At 44.8% G+C, this 16662-nt stretch overlaps 2 long non-coding RNA genes across 2 annotated transcripts in view; both read left to right on the top strand.

The window, feature by feature from the left end:
* The window catches only part of LOC310837418, a 34444-nt gene extending 29147 nt beyond the window's left edge, over positions 1-5297 (top strand). Inside the window, exons 2-3 of the long non-coding RNA XR_014560534.1 lie at positions 3584-3715; positions 5233-5297. This is a non-coding gene — a long non-coding RNA (uncharacterized lncRNA). The remainder of the gene's footprint in view (positions 1-3583; positions 3716-5232) is intronic.
* LOC310837417 overlaps positions 1-16662 on the top strand; it is a 201657-nt gene that overhangs the window by 69435 nt on the left and 115560 nt on the right. The gene's annotated exons all lie outside the window — the stretch shown is intronic.

Here is a 16662-nt window from a genome sequence, read left to right as displayed (position 1 = left end):
AGTTCTAAAGCTTGTGACATATTGGATACAAGTTAACATTGTGGATAATACACCAAAATGGAAAGTCACCTGCTGACCCCGAGCCTTTACAGGAGAAGCTTTGATATTGTGGAATGCACGCCAGCTTTCTGATTGCTGAAAAAGAAAGAATCGTCCATGCACTACTGGCAGAAGACGTTCTAGGGTAGGGTATTCCAACAGTGCCACCACATCACCCCTGCCCCTACCCTCTGTTCTCCCAAACTACCAGAGGGTCTATATAATAGCAGGATCATAGGTTCTGGTCTTGAGCCAGAAGCACAGGAGATAACCAAATTGAATGAATTCAGTCTCCAAAGAAAACCACCTTGTGCACTTCAAGCAGAATGGAAAGTCACTCAGCACACCTCTTCATTTTGTATATGGCTTAGAGAACCCTGGCAGGGGCAAAGCTAAGCCCATGGCATCATCCAACTGAGCTTTAGTGATGCATGTCAGATTCAGGTGGCATCCCATAGTGGAACTACAGCAAATCTTCATGAAAGACCCTGAAATTGGGGGGGGGGGGGGGATTCTACATGCACTGGAGGCAATGAGCAGTAGCACCTTCTGCAGTGTCTTGGGCACATCTCTCCTACTGGTTGTGTCTGTCATGCTGAAGTGTCTCATGTTCCTCTTCTGAATGCCCCCATGGTAAAAAACAAAAACAAAACTAAGGTAAAGAATTATAGCAAAAGGGGGAGAACCATAATGTAAACCACTGGCTGGATTCTTCCTTGCTTAAGGAAATAGACACTGTAGAGGAGGAACTGGGAAGACATCTTGTCTAAAAAAATGGCACTATGTCTCCCCTTTTGATTAGATTATAGCAACAAAATGTCTGAGTCGATAGAAAGTGATCACCTGCAGGCAAACCAAAACCATGCATTTTTCAGCTAAAGAGTTAGTGACTGTGGGGAGAAGAGGACCCATTTATTTTCATTCTTTTGGCTAACCCAAGTTTCTTCTATTTCTCATTAAGCTTTTAAAAATAGAACTAGCTTTCCTGAGGGAGAAACTGTGCCTTTTCTCATCACCCTTAGCTTTCTTTAAATAGCCATGTGCTGTTGGGCAAGTGATGGGTAGCATTTTTGCTGTTGGTGGTAGATGGAAAGGGTTCAAGTATTAAATGCTGCCCGGGGAGTATTGGAGGGTGAAGTACGCATGTGCTTAAGGTAAAAGGTAAAGGACCCCTGGACGGTTAAGTCCAGTCAAAGATGACCATGGGGTTGCGGCGCTCATCTCGCTTTCAGGCTGAGGGAGCTGGCGTTTGTCTACAGACAGGTTTCTTGGTCTTGTGGCCAGCATGACTAAACCGCTTCTGGTGCAACGGAACACCATGACAGTAACCAGAGCGCATGGAAACACTGTTTACCTTCCTACCACAGCAGTACAGTGGTACCTTGGGTTACAGATGCTTCAGGTTACAGACTCCACGAACCCAGAAATAGTACCTCGGGTTAAGAACTTTGCTTGAGGATGAGAACAGAAATTGTGTGGCGGCGGTGCAGTGGTAGCGGGAGGCCCCATTAGCTAAAGTGGTACCTCAGCTTAAGAACAGTTTCAGGTTAAGAACAGACCACCAGAACGAATTAAGTTCTTAACCTGAGGTACCACTGTACCTATTTATCTACTTGCACTGGCATGTTTTCGAACTGCTAGGTTGGCAGGAGCTGGGACAGAGCAACGAGAGCTCACTCCATTGCAGGGATTCGAACCACCAACCTTCCAATTGGCAAAGCCCAAGAGGCTCGGTGGTTTAGACCACAGCGCCACCCATGTCCCTCTAATGTATGTGCTTAGGGCTTGATCCTTAGTTGGTCGCAAGGGTGGAAGACTTCGTCGTACCTTCAGTGAATTTGGACCAAGCTGTGGGTAGTGAACACAATCTAAGAATGCAGGGCTGGTGCCAGACTTCAGTTGGCTCTCAGCAGGGTGCCTAAACACACAGTTTCAGTGCACATATTCCCAAAACATCTGTGGTATATTTTCTTCTCCTATTCAGAGGTGGCACATCTGCCTGCCCACCACTAGAATAGCTGTGCGCTATGCAGAGCCCTGGAAAAGAGGGCAAAGGGTGGCAGCAAAGCTGGTGTGGGTCAAAGTGTGGGTGCTTCTGTTGCCCATCCCAATAGATCTGTATTAATGTAATGGGCAGCAAAGACAGGGAAATAGGCAGTAGGTGGAGAGCCGTCTAGAGTTATTAATCAGTGCTCTGTCCTCCAAAAAGAGAATATAGACATATGAGGGCAGTTGAACATGCATTTTTTTCATTCCTGAAACTGGATGCAACCAGCCCAAGATAAGAGAGCAAGATATGCTATTCCCGCCCATTTAAATTGGCCCTGCCATGGAAGAAAAGCCTTAATTTACAGCCTTAGCTTAAGAGATCAAAGCTGCAGATCTTTCATCTTCTCTTGCCCTGGGAATCACTTGTAGCAGATTCATGAGTGAAGCAGATTCACCTTTATTTATGTGCAAAGCCCAGTGGCCAGTTGGCTTCCAGGCGGAAAAGTGTGCATGCAATATATCCCAAATTCAGAATTTTCCCTCTTCTGCAATGTCTTTGAAAGTCAAGCTCATGATATGTTGGTCCAATGAGTTCAAAGGTCAAGGCTACCTAAGCCTAAAGAGAGGTCTTGGAGGCCCAGTTCACAGTGGTCATATCAAAATGAGATTAAAGTCTCAGCCTTTTGAAAATTCCATGCTGATGGTATGCATTAAAAAACAAAACAAAACTGTGTGGCCAGGACAATCTGTGGAAAAGTCCTGAGTATGAATCAGTGAATACTGCTGCAAGTTCTGAGGTATTCTACAACAAGAAATAATAAGTACAATGGCAGGACAAGTGCAAGAGATCAACTTTTCAGATATAAAGTATGGTAATATTCTGCAGCAGAGGGCAACCCTTTAAAACCCTGGATCACCAAGGGACCCCCAAACTAGATAGCATGGGGCTGAATGCCACCTCCTGGAATGAGTCCTCAGGGTAAAAATGGAGCCACCGAAAACAGTGCTTGCAATCTCCAACCCACAGAGTTTTAAGTTGGGAGACAAAACTTTGCCAATGGTATCAAATACTGCCAAGAGATCTAACAGAACCAACGGGGTTGTATTCTTCCTATTTCTCCCACTGTATGTAATTCATTTTGGCAACCAATGACATTCCAGGTTCAAATCTGGGCCAGAATCCAGGTTGAAGTCAATCCAATCAGTTTCATCTACTAGGTGTTGACCAGTAACCACTTGCTCCCAACAAGTTACCCAAAAAAGGGACACCTGTCACTTGCCATCAGTAGTTATAATCCTCTGGGTTCAATAAGGATTTCTTCAGGAGTGGGCTGCACAGTGCTTGGTGAGGGGCAGCATGGGCGCAATATAAAGCAACCACCACTTTCTACTTACCATATGTGAAACTTAAGACAATCATTGTAAAGGGTGGGAAGGAGGGCTGAGGTACCTAATGAATTAAAGGTGTATATTGCTTGGTATAATCCCTTCACCTTTTTTGGGTGAAGTTTGCATACTTTTTTTTAAAAAAAAAGTATTTTGTCTTTTTTTCTAGTGAGGATGGATAATCTAAAAACATGGCAGCTCTCCCTCCTGTTCCCATTGCTATGATGACTCAAACTACATTACTGAGATCAGGGTCACCATGACCTGGTAGGCTTCTGATGAGCAAGACCCATCTTGGGAGGTGAGCAAAGTTCCAATAAGCTAGAGGCCCCATCTCTCACATCTGCATTGTTGGGAATGGAGGAGGAGTTAAGATTTTTTGAAGAGCCATTTAAAACTGACTGGGCCAGCAGGGCAATGGTAAATATTTAGTTTGTATCCACAAATAAAGTCTATAACACACCACCATAACAGAATATTTGTTGATTTTAGGTCGCTGCATTGTGTTTCTCAGGTCAATAGTCCAATTTATCACTGTCTTCTACATTTCATATACCAACAATGCAGTCCTACGTATGTCTACTCTGAAATAGGTTCCATTGAGTTCAGTGGAGCTGACTTCCGGGTAACCAAGCACAGGATTCCAGACGGAGAATCCCTATGAGAAATTAAATGCTATCATCCTTGTTCCACTTATGATAATGGGACAGGGTTTCAATAGAACCCATTTTTAATTAATCAAGAGCTCTTTTGAAAATGTAACCCTGCCAGATAACAACAAATCATATAATTTGCTGATGATGCATTGCAGTTAAGTACTACATTCAGATTCACACAAAAAAAAAATACCTGCAGTTAAGTAGGAAAATTAATATAGACACCCCAAGTTTAATCACTCTCATAAGAATGTAAGAGCAGCCTGCTGGATCAGGCCAATGGCGCATGTAGCCCATCATGCTGTTATTAGAGGGGCCAACCAGAAGCGTGTGGGAAATCTGCAAGTAGGGCCTGAGCACAAGAGCACTCCCCCTTCTATGGTTTCCAGCAACTGGTATTCAGAAGCATTTTGCCTCTGACCATGGAGGCAGAGCATAGCCATCATGATTGGCAGCCTTGTCCTCCATGAATTTGTCTAATCTTTTAAAGCCATCCAAGTTGGTGGCCATCACTGCCTCCTGTGGGAGTGTGTGCGTGAAGTACTTCCTTTTATCTCTCCTGAATCTTCCAACATTCAACTTCAGTAGGTGCCCATGAGTTCTAGCGTTATGCAAGCGGAAGAAAAACTTTTCTCAATCCACTTTCCCGATGTCGTGCATAGTTTTATAAACTTCTACCATGTCCCCTCTTACTCGCCTGAACAGCAGGTTGAGCAGGCACACAGGCCACCTAGTCACAGTTTTCTCCAGAGTGGTGAAATATATTTCATTTCTATTTCATTTATAGTAATTACTTCTAAATTTATAGTATTCATTTATAGTAATTACTTCTAAATTACTTCTAAATTTGCATCTACTACATATAATTTATCATATGTCAATGCTGTGCACATTTGTGCCTTCTTTTCGATGAGGAATTTCTTCATTTGGAGCAATGCCTAAGTGGTCACCCTAATTGGTGACTCTCCTGCATGGCTAATTTGGGAACATCATCTGCGACAGGCCTCTTGGGCTACCTTGGAAGGGTCTGTCAGTGTTGCTAGGCCGACACTTGTTTCAGTAGCGGTCATTGTGCTTCTGACTTAGCTGCTGGTAAGATCACAACTAAGCTAACCCTGGGGTGGCAGTAGCAGGCGTGACCATCCTGTTAATCTCCTTTCAGTCTGCAATAGCCTTTCAGCATGACCAGGGACAACACCTATGCCCAGCTGTGCCTCATGCAGATGCTGTAGGTAAGCATCGTGTTAAAATGTCTTAACACAGCAGTTACATCCAAGTCGTTAAGTGCAAACTAGTTCTAAAACAAAACGGCAAAGCTTGAAGCCAACACAATGCTATTTTCTGCTTTGTTTTCTCGGATGCCAAAGCCACGACTTTGTGTCTGCCTTTTTCAAGGCCCGGTGCCTTCCTCTCATTTTTTCCAATGAGAGGTAAACAGCTGGGGGCTCTGCCAATTCAATTAAGAATGCTCACACACACATTATATAATGAGGCAGGAATTTAGCCCCCTGAAGCCTAGTCCTGCAATCTAATCTGCTATTTAGTGGCCCCCAAAGATTCCTGAAACCTTTGTGGAGGGCTTCCCGCCTCCCTTTGCACACGCTGGTCTCTCCACACTTTCCCCTCTGTTTTTCTTTCCTCTTTGGCTTCCCTTCTCTGTATTGTTTTAAGTTGGTGGCTGGGCTGCCTGCCAGATTAAATTTCATCTGCTTCTCCTCCTCCTTCCCCCCCCCCACCCCCAAATCTTCCCCAGAAGTGATACTGTTTACTTTCTCTGCTCCTTTTCTGAATGTCTTTGTACACATTGCAAGGGATATAATCACCAGCTGTGGAGAGCTTTGTGAAATGTTAACTTACTCCTCAATACCCTAGGGCTAGTGAGTGTTTTTACACACACACACACAGAGAGAGAGAGAGAGAGAGAGAGAGAGAGAGAGAGAGGTGTGTGTGTGTGTGTGTGTGTGTTTCAAATACAAAATAAAACAACTGCTTCTAAAATACATCAGCATATTTGTTACATTCCAATGCGGCGGGGGGGGGGGAACCCCTCAATTTCTCCTTCAGGTGGAATTCGTGTGTGTTCTATTTACTCCTTCAGTATATTCCATGTGGAAGTGTGAGCTTATAAGGAGCCCATTGTTTCCTTCCACAAAACTTTGAGGAACAATGGGAGGCAGAAGAAAGATTAAAGTAGAAAAGTGTCTCTTCCCCTCCTTTTCCTCTTTGGTGGGTGAAAGAGAGGTCAAGCTGTGCCCATTGACCTTTGCCCTCTGGCCCCTGTGAACCAAAGGCGAGCCTTTTGAAGTAGTAAAGTGCCCACGAAGAAAAGAAAACCAAACAAGCTGCCCGGCCTTTTCCCTTCCACCGACCAAACTGAGTTGGCAGATGCTTGAAAGACGATGACACGCGGTGTGGTGGGGGGCAGAAGGGAGGCTTCTCGCACTGACCTCCCACCTACCCCAGCTTGCCGTTAATTGGCACCGTAAAAAGCAAAAAAACCCACCCACACACTGGGAGAGGGGGTGAGGCAGGCCTTTCCTCCTCTCTCCCAGTCCCTCCCTCCCGCCACCTAGCACATCACCGACAGGGGCAGTTCTTTGAACTCTCTGTGCTCTGCTAAAACAGGCACAAATGGGAATGGTATATGGAGGGTTAAGAGGAAAAGCTTTGTATGGGAAGAGATCAGCTAGATCACCAAAAGCTTTTCCTGTTGTCAAACAGATAGGACTTGTCAGTTGTGTTACCTGAATTGATGCCGTCACATGCATGACCCCTGCTGGTAATATGCTGGAAGGTACCTTTGTACACTTTAGAGATTCTTCCTGCTTCTTCCTCCCTTCATTTGACCCTTAAATTACAACAAGGGAAATGGTTTGTTTTCCAAAGCTAGGGAAAAGTGGAATTTGAAGGCAAAACCCATCACAATGGTTTGTCTCTTCCCTGGAGCCCAAACCCAGGGCGAATCCAGTTGTCAGTTTTAGGATGCAGTTGCAACTTACAGTAATTTAATCAGGACCAATCTTACAGATGTTTCTGTTGTGCTCTGCGGGTTTCCCAAACATCTCACTGTGCATCTGAATGAAGAGGGAGGGCAAATGGGGCAAGGACGATGAGAAGCAGTTTGCTCAAGCCAGCTTGTAGGAGATCAGGACAGGTAAACAGGAACTAAATTATCAGCAAAGGAAGTTTTATCATAATAGCACATGTAATCATTTACTTGGCTGTATCATGCTATCTTTGGGAAAGCCTGCTGCTAACACCTGCAGCTTCAGGGACCTTAAGGAGAGGATTTTCCTTTCTCTGATTCCATTGCTTTCAAAGGGTGCAACCATGACTCCTTTTTCTGTTGAAGGGACAACGACAAGTACCAGGATACAATTCAGAGGATAGTGCTCTGACTTTGTGGTGGTTCCAAAATGCTCATCCAAAATTCTCTCTAGATTTTTGGGCTGGGTTGTTTTACCAGTGCACAGGAGCACAGGTGTCCTGTAGTAAAATGCTTCACAAAAGCATACAAGCTCTGTTCAGGTGTTCCTCTCCCCTACCCTGCAATTAGCATCACATGATTTATGCTCCTGAATACCAGTTACTGGAAGCTGCAGGGGACGAGAGGGCTCTTGTGCAGGCATCTGGCTGGCCATTGGGACAACAGGATGCTGGACTAGACGGGCCATTGGCCTGATCCTGCAGGCTCTTCTTATGCTCACTCTCAAAATTGTAGCGCTGTGTGTGGAGGACCTTTAACAAACTATAGTTCCAAAGATTTGGGGTGGGGTGGGGAGGCAAGGTGGCACGACAGTTTAAAGTAGTATGGTACTGCTTTAAATGCATGGTGTGGGTGTGGCCTTAGAGAATAACTCTCCAACTTCCTTACTGTAATTCTAGCCTATGAGGATCAGCAATGGAAGTGTGGATGTTCCCACTCAGTTTATTGAATGTAGGCCAGATTTCATTTTTGCTTTTTTTCTTCTTTTAGCACATATGGAACAGAACTTGAGGATCCTGGTCTGATTGCACACAGTATTCAGTTGGCTGCTGTGTATCATGCCAAAGTGTACTGAACTATGTGATAGCAGACGTTTCTTCATTTAAAACAATTACATTTGGACCACTTTTAACCACATTTTCCTATTTAAAAAAGGTATCTTGCAGCTGCACGCTGCCACTGCCATTGGACAGTGTCTGTGACATCTGTGGCAACAGGTTGTAGAGCTGAACCTGGCTGTAGAGCTTCATATTTTAGTGGAATGTAATCATAAATACCTGGATTTTATATGCAATGCTCTCCCCCCCCCCCATCAGCACCCAACTGCGCCTTCAGAATGAACCACTACTTAAAATGTTCTAGGAAGGCACTCCACACCTCTGAGAATAGATCCTTGGCATTTCCGAAGCTGTACAAATGTATTAGATAGATGAAATCATCATACATGGAAATAAACAGTTTGGTTCACCTCCAGATCACAGTGGATCTCTGTGTTCTTTTTGGATGGCAGGCTTTCAGTTTAGGTTTTGCTGAAACAAGCTTCACTATGCACATAGATAGCTCTGGGAGACAAAACAATGGCGCCAGTGCCAGGATGTTGGGGCCCCTGTTATATGCCACCCTCTCATCTACTGGGAATGGCATTTCAGTTCTTTATGAGTGACCGCAGTCAGGGCCAGCTCTGGGATATGTTGTTACAGGGATAGACACACACATTTGAGCAAACTCTCAAGGATTATTCTTGGAGTGTTTAAGGGCAAGCTCAAACTTGCCTTGGAAATAGTGTTGACTATTTAAAGCTTCTGAGGATGAGCAGAAAGGATCAGATGGCAGAGGGAGGGTAGGGAGGTATGAAAGCAGGGAAACTGCTTTACCACAGCCTCCCCCAACCTGGTGCCCTCAAATAATTTGAACTACAGTGCCCATCAGTCTCTGCCAGCACAGATGTGCTACTTGGAGTCAATGGCAGTCACACTATTGTGTGGCAGTCACACTATTGCCCTAGAAGGGCTACATTCCCAAGTTGGCAATCCCCATCTGTCCCTCACTTCCCTGTGCAGCTTGTGCAGAAACTACCTTCTTAACCAATGGGCCCACTATTAGTCTCAACCACTCAATCTGCCAGAGCCTGTCTTCACATGCAGAGGAAGTCCCTAACTCATTGAGGGTTTCAGACCCATTGGCTGCCCTTACCTGGTTTAGCCAGCCAGTTGAAGCCATCCCAACGATGTGGCCATTGTCGCATGCTGACAGCTTCTAGGAGCCACAGATGAGAGCTGTGTGCAGGGTAAGGACCAAAGGTAGCTTAGAAGGAGCGCAATGTGTCCCCCACCACAGGTACTATCCCTGCCATGCATACTGAATTGAATTTCTATCCAATCCTGAATAGTCACAGGAGATTTTTGTACAGTCTGATCTTCCAGACATACCATATTTGCTTAGAATTGTAGTGTGTCACTTTATATTGGGGAGGGGGGAAAGGAGGGGGAATATTAAGAATGTCACTGGCTGATGTTCCATGTTCTGTCTTTTGTAAATTTCACTTTATTTAAGAAGGTCTTTGTTCTCTTGTAAGTTAGGTGGTACAGAAATAGATGGAATAAACAAACAAAGTAATACTAAAGAGGCTATTTCTGTTTGAACCACTCTTAGCATTCAATATTCCTATGCATCTGCATAGTCACTTGACAGCTTTTGTTTTAGGTTACTATTTTTTGAAGTAAAAATTGATTTATGTTGTCTTGTATACAAACAACAGGCATGGTGGAGGCAATACATGATTCTTCCGATTGAAACTATGGTAAAGGCAATGAGCTAAAAATATACAAGAGGGAAAACAACAATTTTGGGCCCTTAGTTTGAAAGTGATGGAGGAACAGCCAAATATAAGGGGATTTCTACGTATTTGAGGGACTCCTTAGTATGCAGAAGTATATTCATTTGTAATTTGAAAAGAAAGGAAAGGAAAAATAGACAGAACAGGAAGAAAACTGACCTGCTCAAGCTCTTAACAACTTATAGTATATCTCAGGTGGGAATTAGGTTCAGTGGAATATGATTGGGAACATCATAAAAATCTGCTTCATCCTTTAAGGCAACTTTGCCATAGATGCCAAAGTCAATTTGATTCTCCCTATATCACCACTCCCACATGTATAAAACATGTTCCATGTCACACAGTTAATACATTTGACATTCTAATAGAAATTGGCAAGTGGAGTACAGTGGTGCCCCGCAAGACGAATGCCTCGCTAAACGAAAAACCCGCAAGACGAAAGGGTTTTCCGATTTTTTAGCGGCTTCGCAAGACGAATTTCCCTATGGGCTTGCTTCGCAAGACGAAAGCCCATAGGGAAATCTCCGGGGACAGTGGGGAAGCGCAGCGCGCCTTCTCCTCTGTTCCCGGACCTGTCCTAAGGCTTGCGGTGGGAGGTCCGGGAACAGAGGGGAAGGCGCGAAGGGCTTCTCCTCTGTTCCCGGGGCTTGCGGTGGGAGGAGGGTTTTTCCTCCCCACTGCCAACATTCAGAACAGCATTCTGAATGTTGGCGGTGGGGAGGAAAGCCCTCCTCCCACTGCAAGCCTTCAGGACAGGTCCGGGAACAGAGGGGAAGGTGTGCAGCGCTTCTCCTCTGTTCCCGGGGCTTGCGGTGGGAGGAGGGTTTTTCCTCCCCACCGCCAACATTCAGAACAGCATTCTGAATGTTGGCGGTGGGGAGGAAAGCCCTCCTCCCACTGCAAGCCTTCAGGACAGGTCCGGGAACAGAGGGGAAGGTGCGCAGCGCTTCTCCTCTGTTCCCGGGGCTTGCGGTGGGAGGAGGGTTTTTCCTCCCCACCGCCAACATTCAGAACAGCATTCTGAATGTTGGCGGTGGGGAGGAAAGCCCTCCTCCCACTGCAAGCCTTCAGGACAGGTCCGGGAACAGAGGGGAAGGTGCGCAGCGCTTCTCCTCTGTTCCCGGGGCTTGCGGTGGGAGGAGGGTTTTTCCTCCCCACCGCCAACATTCAGAACAGCATTCTGAATGTTGGCGGTGGGGAGGAAAGCCCTCCTCCCACCGCAAGCCTTCAGGACAGGTCCGGGAACAGAGGGGAAGGTGTGCAGCCTGCTGCCCCGCGCGAGGGGCGCTCTTAAGCAGAGCGCCCCTCGCGCGGGGCCGACATTCGCCGCTTGGAGAGCCCTGCGGGGAAGTCCTGCAGGGTTCCCCAAGCTGCGAATGTCTGCGCCGCGCGAGGGGCGCTCTGCTTAAGAGCGCCCCTCGCGCGGGGCAGCAGGCTGCTATCCGCAGCTTGGAGAGCCCTGCGGGGAAGTCCTGCAGGGCTCCCCAAGCTGCGAATGTCTGCCCCTCGCGCGGGGCAGCAGGCTGCTATCCGCAGCTTGGAGAGCCCTCTGGACCTCTTCTGAAGGCGGGTGGGGGGCAAAAGTCTTTGTCCCCCCTGCCTGCCTTCCCGGGGGATTTTAAAATGCTGGCGGGCGGCAGCGAAGGCTTCGCTGCCGCCCGCCAGCATTTTAAAATCGCCCCAGGACAGCGGAGAAGTCTCCGCCGTCCCGGGAAGGGGGGGGGAGCAAAGACTTTCGCCCCCCCGTCGGCCTTCAGAAGAGGTCGGGGGACAGACTGTCCCCGGACCTGGTCTGAAGGCGGTTTCCATAGGAACGCATTGATTGATTTTCAATGCATTCCTATGGGAAACCGTGCTTCGCAAGACGAAAAACTCGCAAGACGAAAAGACTTGCGGAACGAATTAATTTCGTCTTGCGAGGCACCACTGTATTCTCTGGAGTTGGCTGGCTAGTTGACTAACAGCCTGTGAATCACATTCATAAGAACAATAATCTCAGAAACAATGCTTATATTGAAAGATCAATCAGGAGAACTGACCCAGACTCTCTGTTTGCTTTAACTGGTCAACTCAACACATGGCTTGGCTCATATTAATGACAACCTCTCATTTTGATTTCTTCAGTTATATGTATTCTTCTCACCCTTCTAGCTTCTTCTTTGAAAGAGGATAATTGAAGTTTATTGTGCTAAGGAAGTGTTATGGAAACTGTCTATGTGTTATTTTTTTAAGGGAAAAATGTTTCTGCGATTTAGTCTCTCTAGCCCTGAGCCCCTATTTTATTTTTGTTGTTCCTTTTTGTTCTTGACCTCTTCTTTTCCCAGGTCCTTCTTGACTTATCTTTCTTCTCGGCTCACTCATCCCATATCACCCTGCAACAAGGAATGAATGAAGGCATTCTGATTAGGTGTTTTCTTTTGCCAGTCAATCTTTTCACTAATTTCCTGTAAATGATTCGGTATCATATTTTAACATAACATGATGAATTTCATAACATTTTTTTCAGTGACTCATTTATATTCTTTCAGTGTTTGGTTTCTCTCTTTTTTTTCTGGGAAGCTTTTAATATTCAATCACTCCTTCCTTAACCATTTGTATGAGAGGCCTGCAATAAATGTATTATTATAAACAATGCAGGACAAATTCATATAACTGAAAATTGCATCTGCTAATGTGCCCAGTGTTATATTTGTTCCTCTTATCTGGAATAGGAAGATCCCTTGGTTGTTAAAAGGCACATTTAAGCATTTTAACTTGAATGGGGGGGGGGGGGAGAGAAAATTAGCAAGAGTATGAAACATTTGACTTTCCTAAAGATTTTGTAAACAGAGGTCTTGGAATTCTGTTCTCTCATGCACCCAGAACAATGAGTTTACATGTAGTGTGTGCGATTGTCTAGGTCTCTAACTGGTGGGACCTTTCATGATCTCCCCCATCCCTGTCAGCCATATTTGACTGTTGGGTGAGGTTGTCCACCTGTCAACCACCAGATTTGATAGGGCGGTCAGCTGATTCTTTTTTGCCCACATGGTTTGCCACCTAGCTGTGCCATCAAAGGCACAGCCTTCAAAGTTCCCATCAAAGGGTTCTGCAAGACCCCATTGGAGATCGGCTGATGGTCTGCTATTGATAAGCCCCTTGCAGAGAGAAAAATCTCCAGTGCAAATTAGGGCAATTTCCATAGGGTAATGTGCATCGGCATTGGAAAACCTTCAGCTTGCATGGGAATATTTTCTGATGCCTTAGAGAGCGATGTAATTTAACATGTTTATTTTGCTGGTATTTAGTAAACAAAGACAAAAACTGATACTGTGTTTGAAATTGGCATCTATTAATTTTACTAATGAATTTATGAAAAGGGGAAAAAATTCTGCAGAAATTCAGAACACTGTAAAAGTCTCCACCCCCAAGCACTGCCATGGTCCTATTATAATAGTGCTACAAGAGTTTCGGGGGGGGGGGAGAGAATTTTGGCTATTATCTGGGGGAATTTCAAATGTGGACTGTGTGGAACACACAAGTGCTCTTACTAGCTGAACCACTACCTGCCACCACATTTCATTGCCCATGGAACAATAACAGGTTGCATGACTGCACTATTCCAAGGGGTGCTGTGGGAAGAAAGGAACACCATCTCTACCACTGTTGCCACTAGTAAAGAGTCGCAGCAGAACCCTTCACACACACACCCTATTTTTTCACCACTTTCATGTCCTCAGACTCCCCTTTACCCCAAATTTTCTTGAAGTCCAAATCTGTGAGCTTCTGACCACCCCAGTTTACATGCAAATAAATCCTGTTCAGCAAATAATGCTGGCATCTTCAATATTACATGTTGAGCCTGTTTTATTGCTTCCTGATGATTCTGGCTGGGGGATTAAGGATAACTAGCCTGTTAATTGCCCCCTTGAATAGCCTTTCTCAATTGCTCCAATGACAGATTCTGTTTCCACAGAGAAGATGGCTTTGATTACTCATTTCCTTGAATTTTTGTTCTTTTCATTTTTTCCTAGCAAAATAATGCTATTTCGCTATTCAGAGAAAGAAAAAACACACACAAGCTATTCAGCTATTAGAGTCTACCCCTCCATGAGAACAGATACTGAAATTGGGGCAATTGGGAGAGTCTAGTCAAAAGGTGATTAGCTGTCCATTCATCACTGATCCCCTGGCCAAAATTAACAGGAAGAAATATAGTTAATGGGCTGAACCTGAAAACGGCAACATCTTAAAATACAAAAGCATAGAAGTCCTGAAAAACCTTGTGAGAGCAATCCTACAGCTGTCATTCAGCTAGCCATGGTGCTGTTGTGATTGGTGTAAATGCCCCTTTGCCAAAATTCACCAGTAGGATGGCGCTTATTTCCCAAGGCGCCCTGGTATACCCTCTGAAAGCTCTGCATGTGCAGATGTTCGACTGACCAAAATGAGGTGTTGGGAGGGGACACCCAAGATTTGAAAGATGTTAAGCACTTTTGTTTCCCTAGCAAACTAAGGGCCGGGGGCCGATCCAGCCCAATCGCCTTCTAAATCCAGCCCATGGGCGGTCTGGGAATCAGCATGTTTTTACATGAGTAGCATGTGTCCTTTTATTTAAAATGCATCTCTGGGTGATATGTGGGGCAGTGGACCAGCCCACTGCTGAAAAAGTTTGCTGGCCCCTGCCTGAGCAAAAAATGAGATCTCAAGTATTCCAGCACTGGATCTGGTGTAGTTCATTCCTTCCCATGGATTGCCAAAGAAAAAGAAAAAATGGAGCAGGGAGGAGGGGGGAGGAAAACCATCCCCAGCCTTAGAATCATAGAATCATAGAGTTGGAAGAGACCACAAGGGCCATCGAGTCCAACCCCCTGCCAAGCAGGAAACACCATCAGAGCACTCCTGACATATGGTTGTCAAGCCTCTGCTTAAAGACCTCCAAAGAAGGAGACTCCACCACACTCCTTGGCAGCAAATTCCACTGTCGAACAGCTCTTACTGTCAGGAAGTTCTTCCTAATGTTTAGGTGGAATCTTCTTTCTTGCAGTTTGGATCCATTGCTCCATGTCCGCTTCTCTGGAGCAGCAGAAAACAACCTTTCTCCCTCCTCTATGTGACATCCTTTTATATATTTGAACATGGCTATCATATCAACTTCTGTCCTGGCCACCAAGAGCTGGCAGATCTTAAGAAGTGGCAGTAGCTCCGCCATGGAATATCCCCCTCTTTCTGCCATAGCACTATGCACCAGTGCTGAAATTGCCTTTTATTACAACTGCAGATTGGGGCTGACAAAGCATAAGTTGGCATTTGGGCTGTCTGAACACTATATCAAAAGTGAGTGAAGAAAGGATGGCAGTTCCATAGAAAAGGCTAGTACGGCAGCATTGCATGCCACAATTCTTTGGCAGCATGAAATATGCCATACATATTAAGGAGAAATCTGTATGGAAGAATTCAGCCTGGTTTTTCAGGAAACTTACTGGAACAGGCTCCTAACTCCATTTGTCCACATAACATAGGAATGCAAGTGACTTGTCTGATTCAGAAGGGTTTGAATAAGGCCTGAGAAATAAAATGATTTTCTTTGTGACCAAGAAACTGCTAGATAGCAGGACCCAACTGTCATGACTACCCTTTGGAGTTTCTTTTATCTTCTGACTCACACAGAGAAACAAACTTGACCTAGCTATGTTTGGCTGCCTCAGAGACGGTTTAAGGATCACATTTACTTCATGGAAGTGCAATGATGAAACATCCTTTAATATTCCAGTAAATGTACCCAACTCTGATTAAGAATATTGTTATTCTGACTTGATGTGTATATGTGTGTGTATTTACTGAGCTGTAAACAGGAGTAAATGTAAGTCAAAGGGAAACTGAGATGTAAATATCCCCCGTGCTAACACCATTTACAGTATATTATATTTTATATATGATCTCTGTAAATCACCTTTCATCAAAAGATTCCAGAGGAGCATACAAAAGTCTGGGAGAGGGGAACTAATTCAGGCACAATGTATCAATAAAATTTAAAACCAACAAATGAACATAATAACGTACAAAATAACCAAAGCAAACCGAAGCATAAGCATAAGAGAGAGCAAACAAGCAAAAATAACCTAAAATCTAAAATGTCTGGGCAAATAAGAAGGTGTTCAGATGGCAACAAAACACTTGTATTATTGTAGCTCAGCATGCCTCTTTGGGGAGGAAATTCCAAACCGGAGAAAAGGTTACCTTCCTTGTATTTATTTAAAACACTTCCATATTTTTCGGTATACTTTTAAGTGGCAGAGAGGCGGTGAGGTGCCAATAGATTATCTGGAGTGCTTCCCATGTAGACAATGCAGATGCCAAATTTAATATCAATGGGTTTGTTATCATCACGAGTACACAAGAATTGATGTACACCCTAAGGGCACATTTGGACAACATGCTTTCTTCAATGGGGTCCACTTTGTAGGATTGTTTTTAGGAAGAAGAAACACCAGGACATAATTTCCCCACTTTAGATTTATGTGAGAATGTGAGGAAAGATACAGGAAGGAAAGGGGAAAGTATACCACTGTAAAAGTGCGCATTTCTAACTCAGGTCTAGGGTGAACCCCAACTTGTGTCAAACTCTTCAGCAAAGGCATTGTATTTAAATCACTTCTGAAAATGTTCTAATGGATTATCTTCAGCAAGTTTTCTAAATGAGCCCCATGCGACAATTTGTTTTCTTATCAAGTGAGGGCATTTTCACAAGACCCTTTGACACTGAGAGGAAAAGCCACTCCACAGGGACT

The sequence above is a fragment of the Podarcis gaigeae genome (genome assembly GCF_964106915.1).
Source record: "Podarcis gaigeae genome assembly, chromosome: 1".
Lineage (NCBI taxonomy): Eukaryota > Metazoa > Chordata > Lepidosauria > Squamata > Lacertidae > Podarcis > Podarcis gaigeae.
This window is presented reverse-complemented; position numbering and strand designations above follow the sequence as displayed.